Raw genomic sequence first — 20,551 nt, forward strand, 5'->3', positions numbered from 1 at the left:
CAGCATTTTCTCTGTTTTACTTGCATCCCTATTGAGAATTAAGTCTCTTGGTTTTGTCTTCTGTAGGTTGTGTGCTAGCCAAACAAAGGACATCAAAGAGCTTGTCAAGAAGAAGATCGGGGCCTTCAGAGGTGGCAAAGGGATTGGAAGTGGGAAGAGTGCAAGAGGAAAAGTTGACTTGAGTCAAGGTGGCTAATGAACGATACAGCAGGAAGCTGAAGTGGAAAGTGCAGCAGAAGAGCATGAGCGAGGTTTGGTGCAGCATGAAGACCATGTGCAGATGAGATCAGCCAACACAAGAGGAGTGGAACTGACTGGGCCACTAACTTGCTCTTCAACTGACTAGATTCTTATGCTAGCGTGTGCTAATGCTAATGTACCTGTGGAGCAAAGTGCTAGAAAGCCAAATGAGGTTCCACTGAGACTTGAACTCAGATCGCTGGATTCAGAGTCCAGAGTGCTAACCATTACACCATGGAACCCTGCCTGAAGCACACAAAAGATCTGTGTCAAACAGGCATAAAAGTGTAGTTCCTGGTAAACCGATGGGGATTTCTACACGGCCAGCCAAATTTTACCTGTCATACCTGCTGCGAATCGCAGCTTGACGTGACCATTGCAGTGCTTCAGAGGTCCTAGTTAGTATAGTGGACAGTATCTCCGCCTGTCACGCGGAAGACCGGGGTTCGATTCCCTGACGGGGAGTGAGCAGTTTCCTTCTCTGTTCTGCCTTTTACCTGCAATGACCACACACACCTTAATCGCACACCAGATCCTAGTCAATCTAATAATCTAGTCCTATAATGGGCTTGAAGAAACATGAATTCCACCTGTGCGCTCACAAGTCGAAAAGGTCTTCTCAGAAAGAGCTCCCATCAGAAGAGATGCTAGTCCAAGAGAACACTGCTTGTGCAGCATTTTCTCTGTTTTACGTGCGTCCCTACTGACAAATAAGTTTCTTGGTCTTGTCTTCTGTAGATTGTGTGCTAGCCAAACAAAGGACATCAAAGAGCTTGTCAACCAGAAGATCAGCTCCCATGACAAGAGATGCAATCTTGAGATCACAATTTGCATTGTCAATACAGCCATAAGTGGGGGAGTGCTTGAAGAATGACACAAATGGGAGTTCCCTCCTTCTCAATAGTCCTACATGATCTGTCATAAAAGTCCACAAATGTAAGAAAGCATTGAAATGCTCCTTTAATTACTACGGGGTACGCAAGCTCAGTTTCCGTAGTGTAGTGGTTATCACGTTCGCCTAACACGCGAAAGGTCCCCGGTCCGAAACCGGGCGGAAGCATGCGTCTTTGCTTATGCGTCCTGATATAAAAGTGTCTGACTGCAGGCACTGCTTGAACTTGTGGGGTTCTACTGCTGTTTGGGACACAGACAAGAGAAAGTACTCAAATCTGGTTCAGGTCTCTGACATCTGTAACCTTTGGATGCTCGTCTTGCTAAAGAGTTGTCTATGGCCCAAATTTCTGCAAACTCCACAGACTTCACACAAATCAACAAATCTCCAGTCGCTATATTTCCTGAAGATGGAGGCACAGACTAAGCTCTTGGAAATGACTGGCTCTAGGTGGCCTGCACAGGACTTGGGCCTATTTTCAGCCAATGCCCAAGGCAATGAAACAAATGGGCGCTTTAGGCAACAGTTCTGCTGCCAGAGGTTCTGGGGTTCTTAGGGCAGCATATGTTGAGCTGTGCTTGCTTTAGTGAACTCCTAAATGTCCAAAGTTTAAGTGAGCCTAACATGGAGACTACAGTTCAGACTCCTTGCTAGAGTGCGTCTGTCTCTTCTCCATGGCTCCTTTTACTTCAAGGCCATGATAGGAACATGTCACCAAATTTGTCAGAGTGCGAGATTACTCAGTGAGACACATTGGAAAGCCAAACAAGCTGTCTTTCGGGGTTTCCGTAGTGTAGTGGTTATCACGTTCGCCTCACACGCGAAAGGTCCCCGGTCCGAAACCGGGCGGAAACATGGGTCTTTTCCTTCTTTGGTTACAAGGGAATTGATATTCACTCTTTAGACAACTCTGCTTGTCCAGCATTTTCTCTGTTTTACTTGCATCCCTATTGAGAATTAAGTCTCTTGGTTTTGTCTTCTGTAGGTTGTGTGCTAGCCAAACAAAGGACATCAAAGAGCTTGTCAAGAAGAAGATCGGGGCCTTCAGAGGTGGCAAAGGGATTGGAAGTGGGAAGAGTGCAAGAGGAAAAGTTGACTTGAGTCAAGGTGGCTAATGAACGATACAGCAGGAAGCTGAAGTGGAAAGTGCAGCAGAAGAGCATGAGCGAGGTTTGGTGCAGCATGAAGACCATGTGCAGATGAGATCAGCCAACACAAGAGGAGTGGAACTGACTGGGCCACTAACTTGCTCTTCAACTGACTAGATTCTTATGCTAGCGTGTGCTAATGCTAATGTACCTGTGGAGCAAAGTGCTAGAAAGCCAAATGAGGTTCCACTGAGACTTGAACTCAGATCGCTGGATTCAGAGTCCAGAGTGCTAACCATTACACCATGGAACCCTGCCTGAAGCACACAAAAGATCTGTGTCAAACAGGCATAAAAGTGTAGTTCCTGGTAAACCGATGGGGATTTCTACACGGCCAGCCAAATTTTACCTGTCATACCTGCTGCGAATCGCAGCTTGACGTGACCATTGCAGTGCTTCAGAGGTCCTCGTTAGTATAGTGGACAGTATCTCCGCCTGTCACGCGGAAGACCGGGGTTCGATTCCCCGACGGGGAGTGAGCACTTTCCTTCTCTGTTCTGCCTTTTACCTGCAATGACCACACACACCTTAATCGCACACCAGATCCTAGTCAATCTAATAATCTAGTCCTATAATGGGCTTGAAGAAACATGAATTCCACCTGTGCGCTCACAAGTCGAAAAGGTCTTCTCAGAAAGAGCTCCCATCAGAAGAGATGCTAGTCCAAGAGAACACTGCTTGTGCAGCATTTTCTCTGTTTTACGTGCGTCCCTACTGACAAATAAGTTTCTTGGTTTTGTCTTCTGTAGATTGTGTGCTAGCCAAACAAAGGACATCAAAGAGCTTGTCAACCAGAAGATCAGCTCCCATGACAAGAGATGCAATCTTGAGATCACAATTTGCATTGTCAATACAGCCATAAGTGGGGGAGTGCTTGAAGAATGACACAAATGGGAGTTCCCTCCTTCTCAATAGTCCTACATGATCTGTCATAAAAGTCCACAAATGTAAGAAAGCATTGAAATGCTCCTTTAATTACTACGGGGTACGCAAGCTCAGTTTCCGTAGTGTAGTGGTTATCACGTTCGCCTTACACGCGAAAGGTCCCCGGTCCGAAACCGGGCGGAAGCATGCGTCTTTGCTTATGCGTCCTGATATAAAAGTGTCTGACTGCAGGCACTGCTTGAACTTGTGGGCTTCTACTGCTGTTTGGGACACAGACAAGAGAAAGTACTCAAATCTGGTTCAGGTCTCTGACATCTGTAACCTTTGGATGCTCGTCTTGCTAAAGAGTTGTCTATGGCCCAAATTTCTGCAAACTCCACAGACTTCACACAAATCAACAAATCTCCAGTCGCTATATTTCCTGAAGATGGAGGCACAGACTAAGCTCTTGGAAATGACTGGCTCTAGGTGGCCTGCACAGGACTTGGGCCTATTTTCAGCCAATGCCCAAGGCAATGAAACAAATGGGCGCTTTAGGCAACAGTTCTGCTGCCAGAGGTTCTGGGGTTCTTAGGGCAGCATATGTTGAGCTGTGCTTGCTTTAGTGAACTCCTAAATGTCCAAAGTTTAAGTGAGCCTAACATGGAGACTACAGTTCAGACTCCTTGCTAGAGTGCGTCTGTCTCTTCTCCATGGCTCCTTTTACTTCAAGGCCATGATAGGAACATGTCACCAAATTTGTCAGAGTGCGAGATTACTCAGTGAGACACATTGGAAAGCCAAACAAGCTGTCTTTCGGGGTTTCCGTAGTGTAGTGGTTATCACGTTCGCCTCACACGCGAAAGGTCCCCGGTCCGAAACCGGGCGGAAACATGGGTCTTTTCCTTCTTTGGTTACAAGGGAATTGATATTCACTCTTTAGACAACTCTGCTTGTCCAGCATTTTCTCTGTTTTACTTGCATCCCTATTGAGAATTAAGTCTCTTGGTTTTGTCTTCTGTAGGTTGTGTGCTAGCCAAACAAAGGACATCAAAGAGCTTGTCAAGAAGAAGATCGGGGCCTTCAGAGGTGGCAAAGGGATTGGAAGTGGGAAGAGTGCAAGAGGAAAAGTTGACTTGAGTCAAGGTGGCTAATGAACGATACAGCAGGAAGCTGAAGTGGAAAGTGCAGCAGAAGAGCATGAGCGAGGTTTGGTGCAGCATGAAGACCATGTGCAGATGAGATCAGCCAACACAAGAGGAGTGGAACTGACTGGGCCACTAACTTGCTCTTCAACTGACTAGATTCTTATGCTAGCGTGTGCTAATGCTAATGTACCTGTGGAGCAAAGTGCTAGAAAGCCAAATGAGGTTCCACTGAGACTTGAACTCAGATCGCTGGATTCAGAGTCCAGAGTGCTAACCATTACACCATGGAACCCTGCCTGAAGCACACAAAAGATCTGTGTCAAACAGGCATAAAAGTGTAGTTCCTGGTAAACCGATGGGGATTTCTACACGGCCAGCCAAATTTTACCTGTCATACCTGCTGCGAATCGCAGCTTGACGTGACCATTGCAGTGCTTCAGAGGTCCTCGTTAGTATAGTGGACAGTATCTCCGCCTGTCACGCGGAAGACCGGGGTTCGATTCCCCGACGGGGAGTGAGCACTTTCCTTCTCTGTTCTGCCTTTTACCTGCAATGACCACACACACCTTAATCGCACACCAGATCCTAGTCAATCTAATAATCTAGTCCTATAATGGGCTTGAAGAAACATGAATTCCACCTGTGCGCTCACAAGTCGAAAAGGTCTTCTCAGAAAGAGCTCCCATCAGAAGAGATGCTAGTCCAAGAGAACACTGCTTGTGCAGCATTTTCTCTGTTTTACGTGCGTCCCTACTGACAAATAAGTTTCTTGGTCTTGTCTTCTGTAGATTGTGTGCTAGCCAAACAAAGGACATCAAAGAGCTTGTCAACCAGAAGATCAGCTCCCATGACAAGAGATGCAATCTTGAGATCACAATTTGCATTGTCAATACAGCCATAAGTGGGGGAGTGCTTGAAGAATGACACAAATGGGAGTTCCCTCCTTCTCAATAGTCCTACATGATCTGTCATAAAAGTCCACAAATGTAAGAAAGCATTGAAATGCTCCTTTAATTACTACGGGGTACGCAAGCTCAGTTTCCGTAGTGTAGTGGTTATCACGTTCGCCTAACACGCGAAAGGTCCCCGGTCCGAAACCGGGCGGAAGCATGCGTCTTTGCTTATGCGTCCTGATATAAAAGTGTCTGACTGCAGGCACTGCTTGAACTTGTGGGCTTCTACTGCTGTTTGGGACACAGACAAGAGAAAGTACTCAAATCTGGTTCAGGTCTCTGACATCTGTAACCTTTGCATGCTCGTCTTGCTAAAGAGTTGTCTATGGCCCAAATTTCTGCAAACTCCACAGACTTCACACAAATCAACAAATCTCCAGTCGCTATATTTCCTGAAGATGGAGGCACAGACTAAGCTCTTGGAAATGACTGGCTCTAGGTGGCCTGCACAGGACTTGGGCCTATTTTCAGCCAATGCCCAAGGCAATGAAACAAATGGGCGCTTTAGGCAACAGTTCTGCTGCCAGAGGTTCTGGGGTTCTTAGGGCAGCATATGTTGAGCTGTGCTTGCTTTAGTGAACTCCTAAATGTCCAAAGTTTAAGTGAGCCTAACATGGAGACTACAGTTCAGACTCCTTGCTAGAGTGCGTCTGTCTCTTCTCCATGGCTCCTTTTACTTCAAGGCCATGATAGGAACATGTCACCAAATTTGTCAGAGTGCGAGATTACTCAGTGAGACACATTGGAAAGCCAAACAAGCTGTCTTTCGGGGTTTCCGTAGTGTAGTGGTTATCACGTTCGCCTCACACGCGAAAGGTCCCCGGTCCGAAACCGGGCGGAAACATGGGTCTTTTCCTTCTTTGGTTACAAGGGAATTGATATTCACTCTTTAGACAACTCTGCTTGTCCAGCATTTTCTCTGTTTTACTTGCATCCCTATTGAGAATTAAGTCTCTTGGTTTTGTCTTCTGTAGGTTGTGTGCTAGCCAAACAAAGGACATCAAAGAGCTTGTCAAGAAGAAGATCGGGGCCTTCAGAGGTGGCAAAGGGATTGGAAGTGGGAAGAGTGCAAGAGGAAAAGTTGACTTGAGTCAAGGTGGCTAATGAACGATACAGCAGGAAGCTGAAGTGGAAAGTGCAGCAGAAGAGCATGAGCGAGGTTTGGTGCAGCATGAAGACCATGTGCAGATGAGATCAGCCAACACAAGAGGAGTGGAACTGACTGGGCCACTAACTTGCTCTTCAACTGACTAGATTCTTATGCTAGCGTGTGCTAATGCTAATGTACCTGTGGAGCAAAGTGCTAGAAAGCCAAATGAGGTTCCACTGAGACTTGAACTCAGATCGCTGGATTCAGAGTCCAGAGTGCTAACCATTACACCATGGAACCCTGCCTGAAGCACACAAAAGATCTGTGTCAAACAGGCATAAAAGTGTAGTTCCTGGTAAACCGATGGGGATTTCTACACGGCCAGCCAAATTTTACCTGTCATACCTGCTGCGAATCGCAGCTTGACGTGACCATTGCAGTGCTTCAGAGGTCCTCGTTAGTATAGTGGACAGTATCTCCGCCTGTCACGCGGAAGACCGGGGTTCGATTCCCCGACGGGGAGTGAGCACTTTCCTTCTCTGTTCTGCCTTTTACCTGCAATGACCACACACACCTTAATCGCACACCAGATCCTAGTCAATCTAATAATCTAGTCCTATAATGGGCTTGAAGAAACATGAATTCCACCTGTGCGCTCACAAGTCGAAAAGGTCTTCTCAGAAAGAGCTCCCATCAGAAGAGATGCTAGTCCAAGAGAACACTGCTTGTGCAGCATTTTCTCTGTTTTACGTGCGTCCCTACTGACAAATAAGTTTCTTGGTTTTGTCTTCTGTAGATTGTGTGCTAGCCAAACAAAGGACATCAAAGAGCTTGTCAACCAGAAGATCAGCTCCCATGACAAGAGATGCAATCTTGAGATCACAATTTGCATTGTCAATACAGCCATAAGTGGGGGAGTGCTTGAAGAATGACACAAATGGGAGTTCCCTCCTTCTCAATAGTCCTACATGATCTGTCATAAAAGTCCACAAATGTAAGAAAGCATTGAAATGCTCCTTTAATTACTACGGGGTACGCAAGCTCAGTTTCCGTAGTGTAGTGGTTATCACGTTCGCCTTACACGCGAAAGGTCCCCGGTCCGAAACCGGGCGGAAGCATGCGTCTTTGCTTATGCGTCCTGATATAAAAGTGTCTGACTGCAGGCACTGCTTGAACTTGTGGGGTTCTACTGCTGTTTGGGACACAGACAAGAGAAAGTACTCAAATCTGGTTCAGGTCTCTGACATCTGTAACCTTTGGATGCTCGTCTTGCTAAAGAGTTGTCTATGGCCCAAATTTCTGCAAACTCCACAGACTTCACACAAATCAACAAATCTCCAGTCGCTATATTTCCTGAAGATGGAGGCACAGACTAAGCTCTTGGAAATGACTGGCTCTAGGTGGCCTGCACAGGACTTGGGCCTATTTTCAGCCAATGCCCAAGGCAATGAAACAAATGGGCGCTTTAGGCAACAGTTCTGCTGCCAGAGGTTCTGGGGTTCTTAGGGCAGCATATGTTGAGCTGTGCTTGCTTTAGTGAACTCCTAAATGTCCAAAGTTTAAGTGAGCCTAACATGGAGACTACAGTTCAGACTCCTTGCTAGAGTGCGTCTGTCTCTTCTCCATGGCTCCTTTTACTTCAAGGCCATGATAGGAACATGTCACCAAATTTGTCAGAGTGCGAGATTACTCAGTGAGACACATTGGAAAGCCAAACAAGCTGTCTTTCGGGGTTTCCGTAGTGTAGTGGTTATCACGTTCGCCTCACACGCGAAAGGTCCCCGGTCCGAAACCGGGCGGAAACATGGGTCTTTTCCTTCTTTGGTTACAAGGGAATTGATATTCACTCTTTAGACAACTCTGCTTGTCCAGCATTTTCTCTGTTTTACTTGCATCCCTATTGAGAATTAAGTCTCTTGGTTTTGTCTTCTGTAGGTTGTGTGCTAGCCAAACAAAGGACATCAAAGAGCTTGTCAAGAAGAAGATCGGGGCCTTCAGAGGTGGCAAAGGGATTGGAAGTGGGAAGAGTGCAAGAGGAAAAGTTGACTTGAGTCAAGGTGGCTAATGAACGATACAGCAGGAAGCTGAAGTGGAAAGTGCAGCAGAAGAGCATGAGCGAGGTTTGGTGCAGCATGAAGACCATGTGCAGATGAGATCAGCCAACACAAGAGGAGTGGAACTGACTGGGCCACTAACTTGCTCTTCAACTGACTAGATTCTTATGCTAGCGTGTGCTAATGCTAATGTACCTGTGGAGCAAAGTGCTAGAAAGCCAAATGAGGTTCCACTGAGACTTGAACTCAGATCGCTGGATTCAGAGTCCAGAGTGCTAACCATTACACCATGGAACCCTGCCTGAAGCACACAAAAGATCTGTGTCAAACAGGCATAAAAGTGTAGTTCCTGGTAAACCGATGGGGATTTCTACACGGCCAGCCAAATTTTACCTGTCATACCTGCTGCGAATCGCAGCTTGACGTGACCATTGCAGTGCTTCAGAGGTCCTCGTTAGTATAGTGGACAGTATCTCCGCCTGTCACGCGATTCCCCGACGGGGAGTGAGCAGTTTCCTTCTCTGTTCTGCCTTTTACCTGCAATGACCACACACACCTTAATCGCACACCAGATTCTAGTCAGTCTAATAATCTAGTCCTATAATGGGCTTGAAGAAACATGAATTCCACCTGTGCGCTCACAAGTCGAAAAGGTCTTCTCAGAAAGAGCTCCCATCAGAAGAGATGCTAGTCCAAGAGAACACTGCTTGTGCAGCATTTTCTCTGTTTTACGTGCGTCCCTACTGACAAATAAGTTTCTTGGTCTTGTCTTCTGTAGATTGTGTGCTAGCCAAACAAAGAACATCAAATAGCTTGTCAACCAGAAGATCAGCTCCCATGACAAGAGATGCAATCTTGAGATCACAATTTGCATTGTCAATACAGCCATAAGTGGGGGAGTGCTTGAAGAATGACACAAATGGGAGTTCCCTCCTTCTCAATAGTCCTACATGATCTGTCATAAAAGTCCACAAATGTAAGAAAGCATTGAAATGCTCCTTTAATTACTACGGGGTACGCAAGCTCAGTTTCCGTAGTGTAGTGGTTATCACGTTCGCCTAACACGCGAAAGGTCCCCGGTCCGAAACCGGGCGGAAGCATGCGTCTTTGCTTATGCGTCCTGATATAAAAGTGTCTGACTTCAGGCACTGCTTGAACTTGTGGGGTTCTACTGCTGTTTGGGACACAGACAAGAGAAAGTACTCAAATCTGGTTCAGGTCTCTGACATCTGTAACCTTTGGATGCTCGTCTTGCTAAAGAGTTGTCTATGGCCCAAATTTCTGCAAACTCCACAGACTTCACACAAATCAACAAATCTCCAGTCGCTATATTTCCTGAAGATGGAGGCACAGACTAAGCTCTTGGAAATGACTGGCTCTAGGTGGCCTGCACAGGACTTGGGCCTATTTTCAGCCAATGCCCAAGGCAATGAAACAAATGGGCGCTTTAGGCAACAGTTCTGCTGCCAGAGGTTCTGGGGTTCTTAGGGCAGCATATGTTGAGCTGTGCTTGCTTTAGTGAACTCCTAAATGTCCAAAGTTTAAGTGAGCCTAACATGGAGACTACAGTTCAGACTCCTTGCTAGAGTGCGTCTGTCTCTTCTCCATGGCTCCTTTTACTTCAAGGCCATGATAGGAACATGTCACCAAATTTGTCAGAGTGCGAGATTACTCAGTGAGACACATTGGAAAGCCAAACAAGCTGTCTTTCGGGGTTTCCGTAGTGTAGTGGTTATCACGTTCGCCTCACACGCGAAAGGTCCCCGGTCCGAAACCGGGCGGAAACATGGGTCTTTTCCTTCTTTGGTTACAAGGGAATTGATATTCACTCTTTAGACAACTCTGCTTGTCCAGCATTTTCTCTGTTTTACTTGCATCCCTATTGAGAATTAAGTCTCTTGGTTTTGTCTTCTGTAGGTTGTGTGCTAGCCAAACAAAGGACATCAAAGAGCTTGTCAAGAAGAAGATCGGGGCCTTCAGAGGTGGCAAAGGGATTGGAAGTGGGAAGAGTGCAAGAGGAAAAGTTGACTTGAGTCAAGGTGGCTAATGAACGATACAGCAGGAAGCTGAAGTGGAAAGTGCAGCAGAAGAGCATGAGCGAGGTTTGGTGCAGCATGAAGACCATGTGCAGATGAGATCAGCCAACACAAGAGGAGTGGAACTGACTGGGCCACTAACTTGCTCTTCAACTGACTAGATTCTTATGCTAGCGTGTGCTAATGCTAATGTACCTGTGGAGCAAAGTGCTAGAAAGCCAAATGAGGTTCCACTGAGACTTGAACTCAGATCGCTGGATTCAGAGTCCAGAGTGCTAACCATTACACCATGGAACCCTGCCTGAAGCACACAAAAGATCTGTGTCAAACAGGCATAAAAGTGTAGTTCCTGGTAAACCGATGGGGATTTCTACACGGCCAGCCAAATTTTACCTGTCATACCTGCTGCGAATCGCAGCTTGACGTGACCATTGCAGTGCTTCAGAGGTCCTCGTTAGTATAGTGGACAGTATCTCCGCCTGTCACGCGGAAGACCGGGGTTCGATTCCCCGACGGGGACTGAGCACTTTCCTTCTCTGTTCTGCCTTTTACCTGCAATGACCACACACACCTTAATCGCACACCAGATCCTAGTCAATCTAATAATCTAGTCCTATAATGGGCTTGAAGAAACATGAATTCCACCTGTGCGCTCACAAGTCGAAAAGGTCTTCTCAGAAAGAGCTCCCATCAGAAGAGATGCTAGTCCAAGAGAACACTGCTTGTGCAGCATTTTCTCTGTTTTACGTGCGTCCCTACTGACAAATAAGTTTCTTGGTCTTGTCTTCTGTAGATTGTGTGCTAGCCAAACAAAGGACATCAAAGAGCTTGTCAACCAGAAGATCAGCTCCCATGACAAGAGATGCAATCTTGAGATCACAATTTGCATTGTCAATACAGCCATAAGTGGGGGAGTGCTTGAAGAATGACACAAATGGGAGTTCCCTCCTTCTCAATAGTCCTACATGATCTGTCATAAAAGTCCATAAATGTAAGAAAGCATTGAAATGCTCCTTTAATTACTACGGGGTACGCAAGCTCAGTTTCCGTAGTGTAGTGGTTATCACGTTCGCCTAACACGCGAAAGGTCCCCGGTCCGAAACCGGGCGGAAGCATGCGTCTTTGCTTATGCGTCCTGATATAAAAGTGTCTGACTGCAGGCACTGCTTGAACTTGTGGGCTTCTACTGCTGTTTGGGACACAGACAAGAGAAAGTACTCAAATCTGGTTCAGGTCTCTGACATCTGTAACCTTTGCATGCTCGTCTTGCTAAAGAGTTGTCTATGGCCCAAATTTCTGCAAACTCCACAGACTTCACACAAATCAACAAATCTCCAGTCGCTATATTTCCTGAAGATGGAGGCACAGACTAAGCTCTTGGAAATGACTGGCTCTAGGTGGCCTGCACAGGACTTGGGCCTATTTTCAGCCAATGCCCAAGGCAATGAAACAAATGGGCGCTTTAGGCAACAGTTCTGCTGCCAGAGGTTCTGGGGTTCTTAGGGCAGCATATGTTGAGCTGTGCTTGCTTTAGTGAACTCCTAAATGTCCAAAGTTTAAGTGAGCCTAACATGGAGACTACAGTTCAGACTCCTTGCTAGAGTGCGTCTGTCTCTTCTCCATGGCTCCTTTTACTTCAAGGCCATGATAGGAACATGTCACCAAATTTGTCAGAGTGCAAGATTACTCAGTGAGACACATTGGAAAGCCAAACAAGCTGTCTTTCGGGGTTTCCGTAGTGTAGTGGTTATCACGTTCGCCTCACACGCGAAAGGTCCCCGGTCCGAAACCGGGCGGAAACATGGGTCTTTTCCTTCTTTGGTTACAAGGGAATTGATATTCACTCTTTAGACAACTCTGCTTGTCCAGCATTTTCTCTGTTTTACTTGCATCCCTATTGAGAATTAAGTCTCTTGGTTTTGTCTTCTGTAGGTTGTGTGCTAGCCAAACAAAGGACATCAAAGAGCTTGTCAAGAAGAAGATCGGGGCCTTCAGAGGTGGCAAAGGGATTGGAAGTGGGAAGAGTGCAAGAGGAAAAGTTGACTTGAGTCAAGGTGGCTAATGAACGATACAGCAGGAAGCTGAAGTGGAAAGTGCAGCAGAAGAGCATGAGCGAGGTTTGGTGCAGCATGAAGACCATGTGCAGATGAGATCAGCCAACACAAGAGGAGTGGAACTGACTGGGCCACTAACTTGCTCTTCAACTGACTAGATTCTTATGCTAGCGTGTGCTAATGCTAATGCACCTGTGGAGCAAAGTGCTAGAAAGCCAAATGAGGTTCCACTGAGACTTGAACTCAGATCGCTGGATTCAGAGTCCAGAGTGCTAACCATTACACCATGGAACCCTGCCTGAAGCACACAAAAGATCTGTGTCAAACAGGCATAAAAGTGTAGTTCCTGGTAAACCGATGGGGATTTCTACACGGCCAGCCAAATTTTACCTGTCATACCTGCTGCGAATCGCAGCTTGACGTGACCATTGCAGTGCTTCAGAGGTCCTCGTTAGTATAGTGGACAGTATCTCCGCCTGTCACGCGATTCCCCGACGGGGAGTGAGCAGTTTCCTTCTCTGTTCTGCCTTTTACCTGCAATGACCACACACACCTTAATCGCACACCAGATTCTAGTCAATCTAATAATCTAGTCCTATAATGGGCTTGAAGAAACATGAATTCCACCTGTGCGCTCACAAGTCGAAAAGGTCTTCTCAGAAAGAGCTCCCATCAGAAGAGATGCTAGTCCAAGAGAACACTGCTTGTGCAGCATTTTCTGTGTTTTACGTGCGTCCCTACTGACAAATAAGTTTCTTGGTCTTGTCTTCTGTAGATTGTGTGCTAGCCAAACAAAGGACATCAAAGAGCTTGTCAACCAGAAGATCAGCTCCCATGACAAGAGATGCAATCTTGAGATCACAATTTGCATTGTCAATACAGCCATAAGTGGGGGAGTGCTTGAAGAATGACACAAATGGGAGTTCCCTCCTTCTCAATAGTCCTACATGATCTGTCATAAAAGTCCACAAATGTAAGAAAGCATTGAAATGCTCCTTTAATTACTACGGGGTACGCAAGCTCAGTTTCCGTAGTGTAGTGGTTATCACGTTCACCTAACACGCGAAAGGTCCCCGGTCCGAAACCGGGCGGAAGCATGCGTCTTTGCTTATGCGTCCTGATATAAAAGTGTCTGACTGCAGGCACTGCTTGAACTTGTGGGCTTCTACTGCTGTTTGGGACACAGACAAGAGAAAGTACTCAAATCTGGTTCAGGTCTCTGACATCTGTAACCTTTGCATGCTCGTCTTGCTAAAGAGTTGTCTATGGCCCAAATTTCTGCAAACTCCACAGACTTCACACAAATCAACAAATCTCCAGTCGCTATATTTCCTGAAGATGGAGGCACAGACTAAGCTCTTGGAAATGACTGGCTCTAGGTGGCCTGCACAGGACTTGGGCCTATTTTCAGCCAATGCCCAAGGCAATGAAACAAATGGGCGCTTTAGGCAACAGTTCTGCTGCCAGAGGTTCTGGGGTTCTTAGGGCAGCATATGTTGAGCTGTGCTTGCTTTAGTGAACTCCTAAATGTCCAAAGTTTAAGTGAGCCTAACATGGAGACTACAGTTCAGACTCCTTGCTAGAGTGCGTCTGTCTCTTCTCCATGGCTCCTTTTACTTCAAGGCCATGATAGGAACATGTCACCAAATTTGTCAGAGTGCGAGATTACTCAGTGAGACACATTGGAAAGCCAAACAAGCTGTCTTTCGGGGTTTCCGTAGTGTAGTGGTTATCACGTTCGCCTCACACGCGAAAGGTCCCCGGTCCGAAACCGGGCGGAAACATGGGTCTTTTCCTTCTTTGGTTACAAGGGAATTGATATTCACTCTTTAGACAACTCTGCTTGTCCAGCATTTTCTCTGTTTTACTTGCATCCCTATTGAGAATTAAGTCTCTTGGTTTTGTCTTCTGTAGGTTGTGTGCTAGCCAAACAAAGGACATCAAAGAGCTTGTCAAGAAGAAGATCGGGGCCTTCAGAGGTGGCAAAGGGATTGGAAGTGGGAAGAGTGCAAGAGGAAAAGTTGACTTGAGTCAAGGTGGCTAATGAACGATACAGCAGGAAGCTGAAGTGGAAAGTGCAGCAGAAGAGCATGAGCGAGGTTTGGTGCAGCATGAAGACCATGTGCAGATGAGATCAGCCAACACAAGAGGAGTGGAACTGACTGGGCCACTAACTTGCTCTTCAACTGACTAGATTCTTATGCTAGCGTGTGCTAATGCTAATGTACCTGTGGAGCAAAGTGCTAGAAAGCCAAATGAGGTTCCACTGAGACTTGAACTCAGATCGCTGGATTCAGAGTCCAGAGTGCTAACCATTACACCATGGAACCCTGCCTGAAGCACACAAAAGATCTGTGTCAAACAGGCATAAAAGTGTAGTTCCTGGTAAACCGATGGGGATTTCTACACGGCCAGCCAAATTTTACCTGTCATACCTGCTGCGAATCGCAGCTTGACGTGACCATTGCAGTGCTTCAGAGGTCCTCGTTAGTATAGTGGACAGTATCTCCGCCTGTCACGCGATTCCCCGACGGGGAGTGAGCAGTTTCCTTCTCTGTTCTGCCTTTTACCTGCAATGACCACACACACCTTAATCGCACACCAGATTCTAGTCAGTCTAATAATCTAGTCCTATAATGGGCTTGAAGAAACATGAATTCCACCTGTGCGCTCACAAGTCGAAAAGGTCTTCTCAGAAAGAGCTCCCATCAGAAGAGATGCTAGTCCAAGAGAACACTGCTTGTGCAGCATTTTCTCTGTTTTACGTGCGTCCCTACTGACAAATAAGTTTCTTGGTCTTGTCTTCTGTAGATTGTGTGCTAGCCAAACAAAGAACATCAAATAGCTTGTCAACCAGAAGATCAGCTCCCATGACAAGAGATGCAATCTTGAGATCACAATTTGCATTGTCAATACAGCCATAAGTGGGGGAGTGCTTGAAGAATGACACAAATGGGAGTTCCCTCCTTCTCAATAGTCCTACATGATCTGTCATAAAAGTCCACAAATGTAAGAAAGCATTGAAATGCTCCTTTAATTACTACGGGGTACGCAAGCTCAGTTTCCGTAGTGTAGTGGTTATCACGTTCGCCTAACACGCGAAAGGTCCCCGGTCCGAAACCGGGCGGAAGCATGCGTCTTTGCTTATGCGTCCTGATATAAAAGTGTCTGACTGCAGGCACTGCTTGAACTTGTGGGCTTCTACTGCTGTTTGGGACACAGACAAGAGAAAGTACTCAAATCTGGTTCAGGTCTCTGACATCTGTAACCTTTGGATGCTCGTCTTGCTAAAGAGTTGTCTATGGCCCAAATTTCTGCAAACTCCACAGACTTCACACAAATCAACAAATCTCCAGTCGCTATATTTCCTGAAGATGGAGGCACAGACTAAGCTCTTGGAAATGACTGGCTCTAGGTGGCCTGCACAGGACTTGGGCCTATTTTCAGCCAATGCCCAAGGCAATGAAACAAATGGGCGCTTTAGGCAACAGTTCTGCTGCCAGAGGTTCTGGGGTTCTTAGGGCAGCATATGTTGAGCTGTGCTTGCTTTAGTGAACTCCTAAATGTCCAAAGTTTAAGTGAGCCTAACATGGAGACTACAGTTCAGACTCCTTGCTAGAGTGCGTCTGTCTCTTCTCCATGGCTCCTTTTACTTCAAGGCCATGATAGGAACATGTCACCAAATTTGTCAGAGTGCGAGATTACTCAGTGAGACACATTGGAAAGCCAAACAAGCTGTCTTTCGGGGTTTCCGTAGTGTAGTGGTTATCACGTTCGCCTCACACGCGAAAGGTCCCCGGTCCGAAACCGGGCGGAAACATGGGTCTTTTCCTTCTTTGGTTACAAGGGAATTGATATTCACTCTTTAGACAACTCTGCTTGTCCAGCATTTTCTCTGTTTTACTTGCATCCCTATTGAGAATTAAGTCTCTTGGTTTTGTCTTCTGTAGGTTGTGTGCTAGCCAAACAAAGGACATCAAAGAGCTTGTCAAGAAGAAGATCGGGGCCTTCAGAGGTGGCAAAGGGATTGGAAGTGGGAAGAGTGCAAGAGGAAAAGTTGACTTGAGTCAAGGTGGCTAATGAACGATACAGCAGGAAGCTGAAGTGGAAAGTGCAGCAGAAGAGCATGAGCGAGGTTTGGTGCAGCATGAAGACCATGTGCAGATGAGATCAGCCAACACAAGAGGAGTGGAACTGACTGGGCCACTAACTTGCTCTTCAACTGACTAGATTCTTATGCTAGCGTGTGCTAATGCTAATGTACCTGTGGAGCAAAGTGCTAGAAAGCCAAATGAGGTTCCACTGAGACTTGAACTCAGATCGCTGGATTCAGAGTCCAGAGTGCTAACCATTACACCATGGAACCCTGCCTGAAGCACACAAAAGATCTGTGTCAAACAGGCATAAAAGTGTAGTTCCTGGTAAACCGATGGGGATTTCTACACGGCCAGCCAAATTTTACCTGTCATACCTGCTGCGAATCGCAGCTTGACGTGACCATTGCAGTGCTTCAGAGGTCCTCGTTAGTATAGTGGACAGTATCTCCGCCTGTCACGCGGAAGACCGGGGTTCGATTCCCCGACGGGGAGTGAGCACTTTCCTTCTCTGTTCTGCCTTTTACCTGCAATGACCACACACACCTTAATCGCACACCAGATCCTAGTCAATCTAATAATCTAGTCCTATAATGGGCTTGAAGAAACATGAATTCCACCTGTGCGCTCACAAGTCGAAAAGGTCTTCTCAGAAAGAGCTCCCATCAGAAGAGATGCTAGTCCAAGAGAACACTGCTTGTGCAGCATTTTCTCTGTTTTACGTGCGTCCCTACTGACAAATAAGTTTCTTGGTCTTGTCTTCTGTAGATTGTGTGCTAGCCAAACAAAGGACATCAAAGAGCTTGTCAACCAGAAGATCAGCTCCCATGACAAGAGATGCAATCTTGAGATCACAATTTGCATTGTCAATACAGCCATAAGTGGGGGAGTGCTTGAAGAATGACACAAATGGGAGTTCCCTCCTTCTCAATAGTCCTACATGATCTGTCATAAAAGTCCATAAATGTAAGAAAGCATTGAAATGCTCCTTTAATTACTACGGGGTACGCAAGCTCAGTTTCCGTAGTGTAGTGGTTATCACGTTCGCCTAACACGCGAAAGGTCCCCGGTCCGAAACCGGGCGGAAGCATGCGTCTTTGCTTATGCGTCCTGATATAAAAGTGTCTGACTGCAGGCACTGCTTGAACTTGTGGGCTTCTACTGCTGTTTGGGACACAGACAAGAGAAAGTACTCAAATCTGGTTCAGGTCTCTGACATCTGTAACCTTTGCATGCTCGTCTTGCTAAAGAGTTGTCTATGGCCCAAATTTCTGCAAACTCCACAGACTTCACACAAATCAACAAATCTCCAGTCGCTATATTTCCTGAAGATGGAGGCACAGACTAAGCTCTTGGAAATGACTGGCTCTAGGTGGCCTGCACAGGACTTGGGCCTATTTTCAGCCAATGCCCAAGGCAATGAAACAAATGGGCGCTTTAGGCAACAGTTCTGCTGCCAGAGGTTCTGGGGTTCTTAGGGCAGCATATGTTGAGCTGTGCTTGCTTTAGTGAACTCCTAAATGTCCAAAGTTTAAGTGAGCCTAACATGGAGACTACAGTTCAGACTCCTTGCTAGAGTGCGTCTGTCTCTTCTCCATGGCTCCTTTTACTTCAAGGCCATGATAGGAACATGTCACCAAATTTGTCAGAGTGCGAGATTACTCAGTGAGACACATTGGAAAGCCAAACAAGCTGTCTTTCGGGGTTTCCGTAGTGTAGTGGTTATCACGTTTGCTTCACACGCGAAAGGTCCCCGGTCCGAAACCGGGCGGAAACATGGGTCTTTTCCTTCTTTGGTTACAAGGGAATTGATATTCACTCTTTAGACAACTCTGCTTGTCCAGCATTTTCTCTGTTTTACTTGCATCCCTATTGAGAATTAAGTCTCTTGGTTTTGTCTTCTGTAGGTTGTGTGCTAGCCAAACAAAGGACATCAAAGAGCTTGTCAAGAAGAAGATCGGGGCCTTCAGAGGTGGCAAAGGGATTGGAAGTGGGAAGAGTGCAAGAGGAAAAGTTGACTTGAGTCAAGGTGGCTAATGAACGATACAGCAGGAAGCTGAAGTGGAAAGTGCAGCAGAAGAGCATGAGCGAGGTTTGGTGCAGCATGAAGACCATGTACAGATGAGATCAGCCAACACAAGAGGAGTGGAACTGACTGGGCCACTAACTTGCTCTTTAACTGACTAGATTCTTATGCTAGCGTGTGCTAATGCTAATGTACCTGTGGAGCAAAGTGCTAGAAAGCCAAATGAGGTTCCACTGAGACTTGAACTCAGATCGCTGGATTCAGAGTCCAGAGTGCTAACCATTACACCATGGAACCCTGCCTGAAGCACACAAAAGATCTGTGTCAAACAGGCATAAAAGTGTAGTTCCTGGTAAACCGATGGGGATTTCTACACGGCCAGCCAAATTTTACCTGTCATACCTGCTGCGAATCGCAGCTTGACGTGACCATTGCAGTGCTTCAGAGGTCCTCGTTAGTATAGTGGACAGTATCTCCGCCTGTCACGCGGAAGACCGGGGTTCGATTCCCCGACGGGGAGTGAGCAGTTTCCTTCTCTGTTCTGCCTTTTACCTGCAATGACCACACACACCTTAATCGCACACCAGATCCTAGTCAATCTAATAATCTAGTCCTATAATGGGCTTGAAGAAACATGAATTCCACCTGTGCGCTCACAAGTCGAAAAGGTCTTCTCAGAAAGAGCTCCCATCAGAAGAGATGCTAGTCCAAGAGAACACTGCTTGTGCAGCATTTTCTGTTTTACGTGCGTCCCTACTGACAAATAAGTTTCTTGGTCTTGTCTTCTGTAGATTGTGTGCTAGCCAAACAAAGGACATCAAAGAGCTTGTCAACCAGAAGATCAGCTCCCATGACAAGAGATGCAATCTTGAGATCACAATTTGCATTGTCAATACAGCCATAAGTGGGGGAGTGCTTGAAGAATGACACAAATGGGAGTTCCCTCCTTCTCAATAGTCCTACATGATCTGTCATAAAAGTCCACAAATGTAAGAAAGCATTGAAATGCTCCTTTAATTACTACGGGGTACGCAAGCTCAGTTTCCGTAGTGTAGTGGTTATCACGTTCGCCTTACACGCGAAAGGTCCCCGGTCCGAAACCGGGCGGAAGCATGCGTCTTTGCTTATGCGTCCTGATATAAAAGTGTCTGACTTCAGGCACTGCTTGAACTTGTGGGTTTCTACTGCTGTTTGGGACACAGACAAGAGAAAGTACTCAAATCTGGTACAGGTCTCTGACATCTGTAACCTTTGGATGCTCGTCTTGCTAAAGAGTTGTCTATGGCCCAAATTTCTGCAAACTCCACAGACTTCACACAAATCAACACATCTCCAGTCGCTATATTTCCTGAAGATGGAGGCACAGACTAAGCTCTTGGAAATGACTGGCTCTAGGTGGCCTGCACAGGACTTGGGCCTATTTTCAGCCAATGCACAAGGCAATGAAACAAATGGGCGCTTTAGGCAACAGTTCTGCTGCCAGAGGTTCTGGGGTTCTTAGGGCAGCATATGTTGAGCTGTGCTTGCTTTAGTGAACTCCTAAATGTCCAAAGTTTAAGTGAGCCTAACATGGAGACTACAGTTCAGACTCCTTGCTAGAGTGCGTCTGTCTCTTCTCCATGGCTCCTTTTACTTCAAGGCCATGATAGGAACATGTCACCAAATTTGTCAGAGTGCGAGATTACTCAGTGAGACACATTGGAAAGCCAAACAAGCTGTCTTTCGGGGTTTCCGTAGTGTAGTGGTTATCACGTTCGCCTCACATGCGAAAGGTCCCCGGTCCGAAACCGGGTGGAAACATGGGTCTTTTCCTTCTTTGGTCACAAGGGAATTGATGTTCACTCTTTAGACAACTCTGCTTGTCCAGCATTTTCTCTGTTTTACTTCCATCCCTATTGAGAATTAAGTCTCTTGGTTTTGTCTTCTGTAGGTTGTGTGCTAGCCAAACAAAG

At 46.4% G+C, this 20,551-nt stretch overlaps 36 non-coding genes across 36 annotated transcripts; 26 read left to right on the forward strand and 10 right to left on the reverse strand.

Moving 5' to 3' along the window:
* Nucleotides 1-410: 410 nt before the first annotated feature.
* On the reverse strand, nt 411-482 carry trnaq-cug (transfer RNA glutamine (anticodon CUG)). Its single transcript has one exon. It is a non-coding gene; the product is annotated as a tRNA-Gln (tRNA).
* Nucleotides 483-1,227: 745 nt separating this feature from the next.
* trnav-aac (transfer RNA valine (anticodon AAC)) lies at nt 1,228-1,300 on the forward strand. The gene has a single exon. It is a non-coding gene; the product is annotated as a tRNA-Val (tRNA).
* A 614-nt stretch (nt 1,301-1,914) lies between these two features.
* Nucleotides 1,915-1,987, forward strand: trnav-cac (transfer RNA valine (anticodon CAC)). The gene has a single exon. It is a non-coding gene; the product is annotated as a tRNA-Val (tRNA).
* Nucleotides 1,988-2,461: 474 nt separating this feature from the next.
* On the reverse strand, nt 2,462-2,533 carry trnaq-cug (transfer RNA glutamine (anticodon CUG)). Its single transcript has one exon. It is a non-coding gene; the product is annotated as a tRNA-Gln (tRNA).
* Nucleotides 2,534-2,684: 151 nt separating this feature from the next.
* trnad-guc (transfer RNA aspartic acid (anticodon GUC)) lies at nt 2,685-2,756 on the forward strand. Its single transcript has one exon. It is a non-coding gene; the product is annotated as a tRNA-Asp (tRNA).
* Nucleotides 2,757-3,278: 522 nt separating this feature from the next.
* trnav-uac (transfer RNA valine (anticodon UAC)) lies at nt 3,279-3,351 on the forward strand. The gene has a single exon. It is a non-coding gene; the product is annotated as a tRNA-Val (tRNA).
* A 614-nt stretch (nt 3,352-3,965) lies between these two features.
* On the forward strand, nt 3,966-4,038 carry trnav-cac (transfer RNA valine (anticodon CAC)). The gene has a single exon. It is a non-coding gene; the product is annotated as a tRNA-Val (tRNA).
* A 474-nt stretch (nt 4,039-4,512) lies between these two features.
* Nucleotides 4,513-4,584, reverse strand: trnaq-cug (transfer RNA glutamine (anticodon CUG)). The gene has a single exon. It is a non-coding gene; the product is annotated as a tRNA-Gln (tRNA).
* Nucleotides 4,585-4,735: 151 nt separating this feature from the next.
* Nucleotides 4,736-4,807, forward strand: trnad-guc (transfer RNA aspartic acid (anticodon GUC)). Its single transcript has one exon. It is a non-coding gene; the product is annotated as a tRNA-Asp (tRNA).
* Nucleotides 4,808-5,329: 522 nt separating this feature from the next.
* Nucleotides 5,330-5,402, forward strand: trnav-aac (transfer RNA valine (anticodon AAC)). Its single transcript has one exon. It is a non-coding gene; the product is annotated as a tRNA-Val (tRNA).
* A 614-nt stretch (nt 5,403-6,016) lies between these two features.
* On the forward strand, nt 6,017-6,089 carry trnav-cac (transfer RNA valine (anticodon CAC)). Its single transcript has one exon. It is a non-coding gene; the product is annotated as a tRNA-Val (tRNA).
* Nucleotides 6,090-6,563: 474 nt separating this feature from the next.
* Nucleotides 6,564-6,635, reverse strand: trnaq-cug (transfer RNA glutamine (anticodon CUG)). The gene has a single exon. It is a non-coding gene; the product is annotated as a tRNA-Gln (tRNA).
* Nucleotides 6,636-6,786: 151 nt separating this feature from the next.
* Nucleotides 6,787-6,858, forward strand: trnad-guc (transfer RNA aspartic acid (anticodon GUC)). Its single transcript has one exon. It is a non-coding gene; the product is annotated as a tRNA-Asp (tRNA).
* Nucleotides 6,859-7,380: 522 nt separating this feature from the next.
* Nucleotides 7,381-7,453, forward strand: trnav-uac (transfer RNA valine (anticodon UAC)). Its single transcript has one exon. It is a non-coding gene; the product is annotated as a tRNA-Val (tRNA).
* Nucleotides 7,454-8,067: 614 nt separating this feature from the next.
* Nucleotides 8,068-8,140, forward strand: trnav-cac (transfer RNA valine (anticodon CAC)). Its single transcript has one exon. It is a non-coding gene; the product is annotated as a tRNA-Val (tRNA).
* Nucleotides 8,141-8,614: 474 nt separating this feature from the next.
* Nucleotides 8,615-8,686, reverse strand: trnaq-cug (transfer RNA glutamine (anticodon CUG)). The gene has a single exon. It is a non-coding gene; the product is annotated as a tRNA-Gln (tRNA).
* Nucleotides 8,687-9,416: 730 nt separating this feature from the next.
* trnav-aac (transfer RNA valine (anticodon AAC)) lies at nt 9,417-9,489 on the forward strand. The gene has a single exon. It is a non-coding gene; the product is annotated as a tRNA-Val (tRNA).
* Nucleotides 9,490-10,103: 614 nt separating this feature from the next.
* Nucleotides 10,104-10,176, forward strand: trnav-cac (transfer RNA valine (anticodon CAC)). The gene has a single exon. It is a non-coding gene; the product is annotated as a tRNA-Val (tRNA).
* Nucleotides 10,177-10,650: 474 nt separating this feature from the next.
* Nucleotides 10,651-10,722, reverse strand: trnaq-cug (transfer RNA glutamine (anticodon CUG)). Its single transcript has one exon. It is a non-coding gene; the product is annotated as a tRNA-Gln (tRNA).
* Nucleotides 10,723-10,873: 151 nt separating this feature from the next.
* Nucleotides 10,874-10,945, forward strand: trnad-guc (transfer RNA aspartic acid (anticodon GUC)). Its single transcript has one exon. It is a non-coding gene; the product is annotated as a tRNA-Asp (tRNA).
* Nucleotides 10,946-11,467: 522 nt separating this feature from the next.
* Nucleotides 11,468-11,540, forward strand: trnav-aac (transfer RNA valine (anticodon AAC)). Its single transcript has one exon. It is a non-coding gene; the product is annotated as a tRNA-Val (tRNA).
* A 614-nt stretch (nt 11,541-12,154) lies between these two features.
* trnav-cac (transfer RNA valine (anticodon CAC)) lies at nt 12,155-12,227 on the forward strand. The gene has a single exon. It is a non-coding gene; the product is annotated as a tRNA-Val (tRNA).
* A 474-nt stretch (nt 12,228-12,701) lies between these two features.
* trnaq-cug (transfer RNA glutamine (anticodon CUG)) lies at nt 12,702-12,773 on the reverse strand. Its single transcript has one exon. It is a non-coding gene; the product is annotated as a tRNA-Gln (tRNA).
* Nucleotides 12,774-13,503: 730 nt separating this feature from the next.
* Nucleotides 13,504-13,576, forward strand: trnav-aac (transfer RNA valine (anticodon AAC)). Its single transcript has one exon. It is a non-coding gene; the product is annotated as a tRNA-Val (tRNA).
* A 614-nt stretch (nt 13,577-14,190) lies between these two features.
* On the forward strand, nt 14,191-14,263 carry trnav-cac (transfer RNA valine (anticodon CAC)). The gene has a single exon. It is a non-coding gene; the product is annotated as a tRNA-Val (tRNA).
* Nucleotides 14,264-14,737: 474 nt separating this feature from the next.
* Nucleotides 14,738-14,809, reverse strand: trnaq-cug (transfer RNA glutamine (anticodon CUG)). Its single transcript has one exon. It is a non-coding gene; the product is annotated as a tRNA-Gln (tRNA).
* Nucleotides 14,810-15,539: 730 nt separating this feature from the next.
* On the forward strand, nt 15,540-15,612 carry trnav-aac (transfer RNA valine (anticodon AAC)). The gene has a single exon. It is a non-coding gene; the product is annotated as a tRNA-Val (tRNA).
* Nucleotides 15,613-16,226: 614 nt separating this feature from the next.
* Nucleotides 16,227-16,299, forward strand: trnav-cac (transfer RNA valine (anticodon CAC)). Its single transcript has one exon. It is a non-coding gene; the product is annotated as a tRNA-Val (tRNA).
* Nucleotides 16,300-16,773: 474 nt separating this feature from the next.
* On the reverse strand, nt 16,774-16,845 carry trnaq-cug (transfer RNA glutamine (anticodon CUG)). The gene has a single exon. It is a non-coding gene; the product is annotated as a tRNA-Gln (tRNA).
* A 151-nt stretch (nt 16,846-16,996) lies between these two features.
* trnad-guc (transfer RNA aspartic acid (anticodon GUC)) lies at nt 16,997-17,068 on the forward strand. Its single transcript has one exon. It is a non-coding gene; the product is annotated as a tRNA-Asp (tRNA).
* A 522-nt stretch (nt 17,069-17,590) lies between these two features.
* trnav-aac (transfer RNA valine (anticodon AAC)) lies at nt 17,591-17,663 on the forward strand. Its single transcript has one exon. It is a non-coding gene; the product is annotated as a tRNA-Val (tRNA).
* A 614-nt stretch (nt 17,664-18,277) lies between these two features.
* On the forward strand, nt 18,278-18,350 carry trnav-cac (transfer RNA valine (anticodon CAC)). Its single transcript has one exon. It is a non-coding gene; the product is annotated as a tRNA-Val (tRNA).
* A 474-nt stretch (nt 18,351-18,824) lies between these two features.
* trnaq-cug (transfer RNA glutamine (anticodon CUG)) lies at nt 18,825-18,896 on the reverse strand. Its single transcript has one exon. It is a non-coding gene; the product is annotated as a tRNA-Gln (tRNA).
* Nucleotides 18,897-19,047: 151 nt separating this feature from the next.
* Nucleotides 19,048-19,119, forward strand: trnad-guc (transfer RNA aspartic acid (anticodon GUC)). The gene has a single exon. It is a non-coding gene; the product is annotated as a tRNA-Asp (tRNA).
* A 520-nt stretch (nt 19,120-19,639) lies between these two features.
* Nucleotides 19,640-19,712, forward strand: trnav-uac (transfer RNA valine (anticodon UAC)). Its single transcript has one exon. It is a non-coding gene; the product is annotated as a tRNA-Val (tRNA).
* A 614-nt stretch (nt 19,713-20,326) lies between these two features.
* Nucleotides 20,327-20,399, forward strand: trnav-cac (transfer RNA valine (anticodon CAC)). The gene has a single exon. It is a non-coding gene; the product is annotated as a tRNA-Val (tRNA).
* Nucleotides 20,400-20,551: the final 152 nt, after the last annotated feature.

Source organism: Aulonocara sp. 'chitande type north' Nkhata Bay, linkage group LG8 (genome assembly GCF_057382095.1).
Source record: "Aulonocara sp. 'chitande type north' Nkhata Bay isolate Kocher_YH1m ecotype deep benthic linkage group LG8, A_spYH_male_GT1.1, whole genome shotgun sequence".
In the NCBI taxonomy this organism is placed as follows: Eukaryota; Metazoa; Chordata; class Actinopteri; order Cichliformes; family Cichlidae; genus Aulonocara; species Aulonocara sp. 'chitande type north' Nkhata Bay.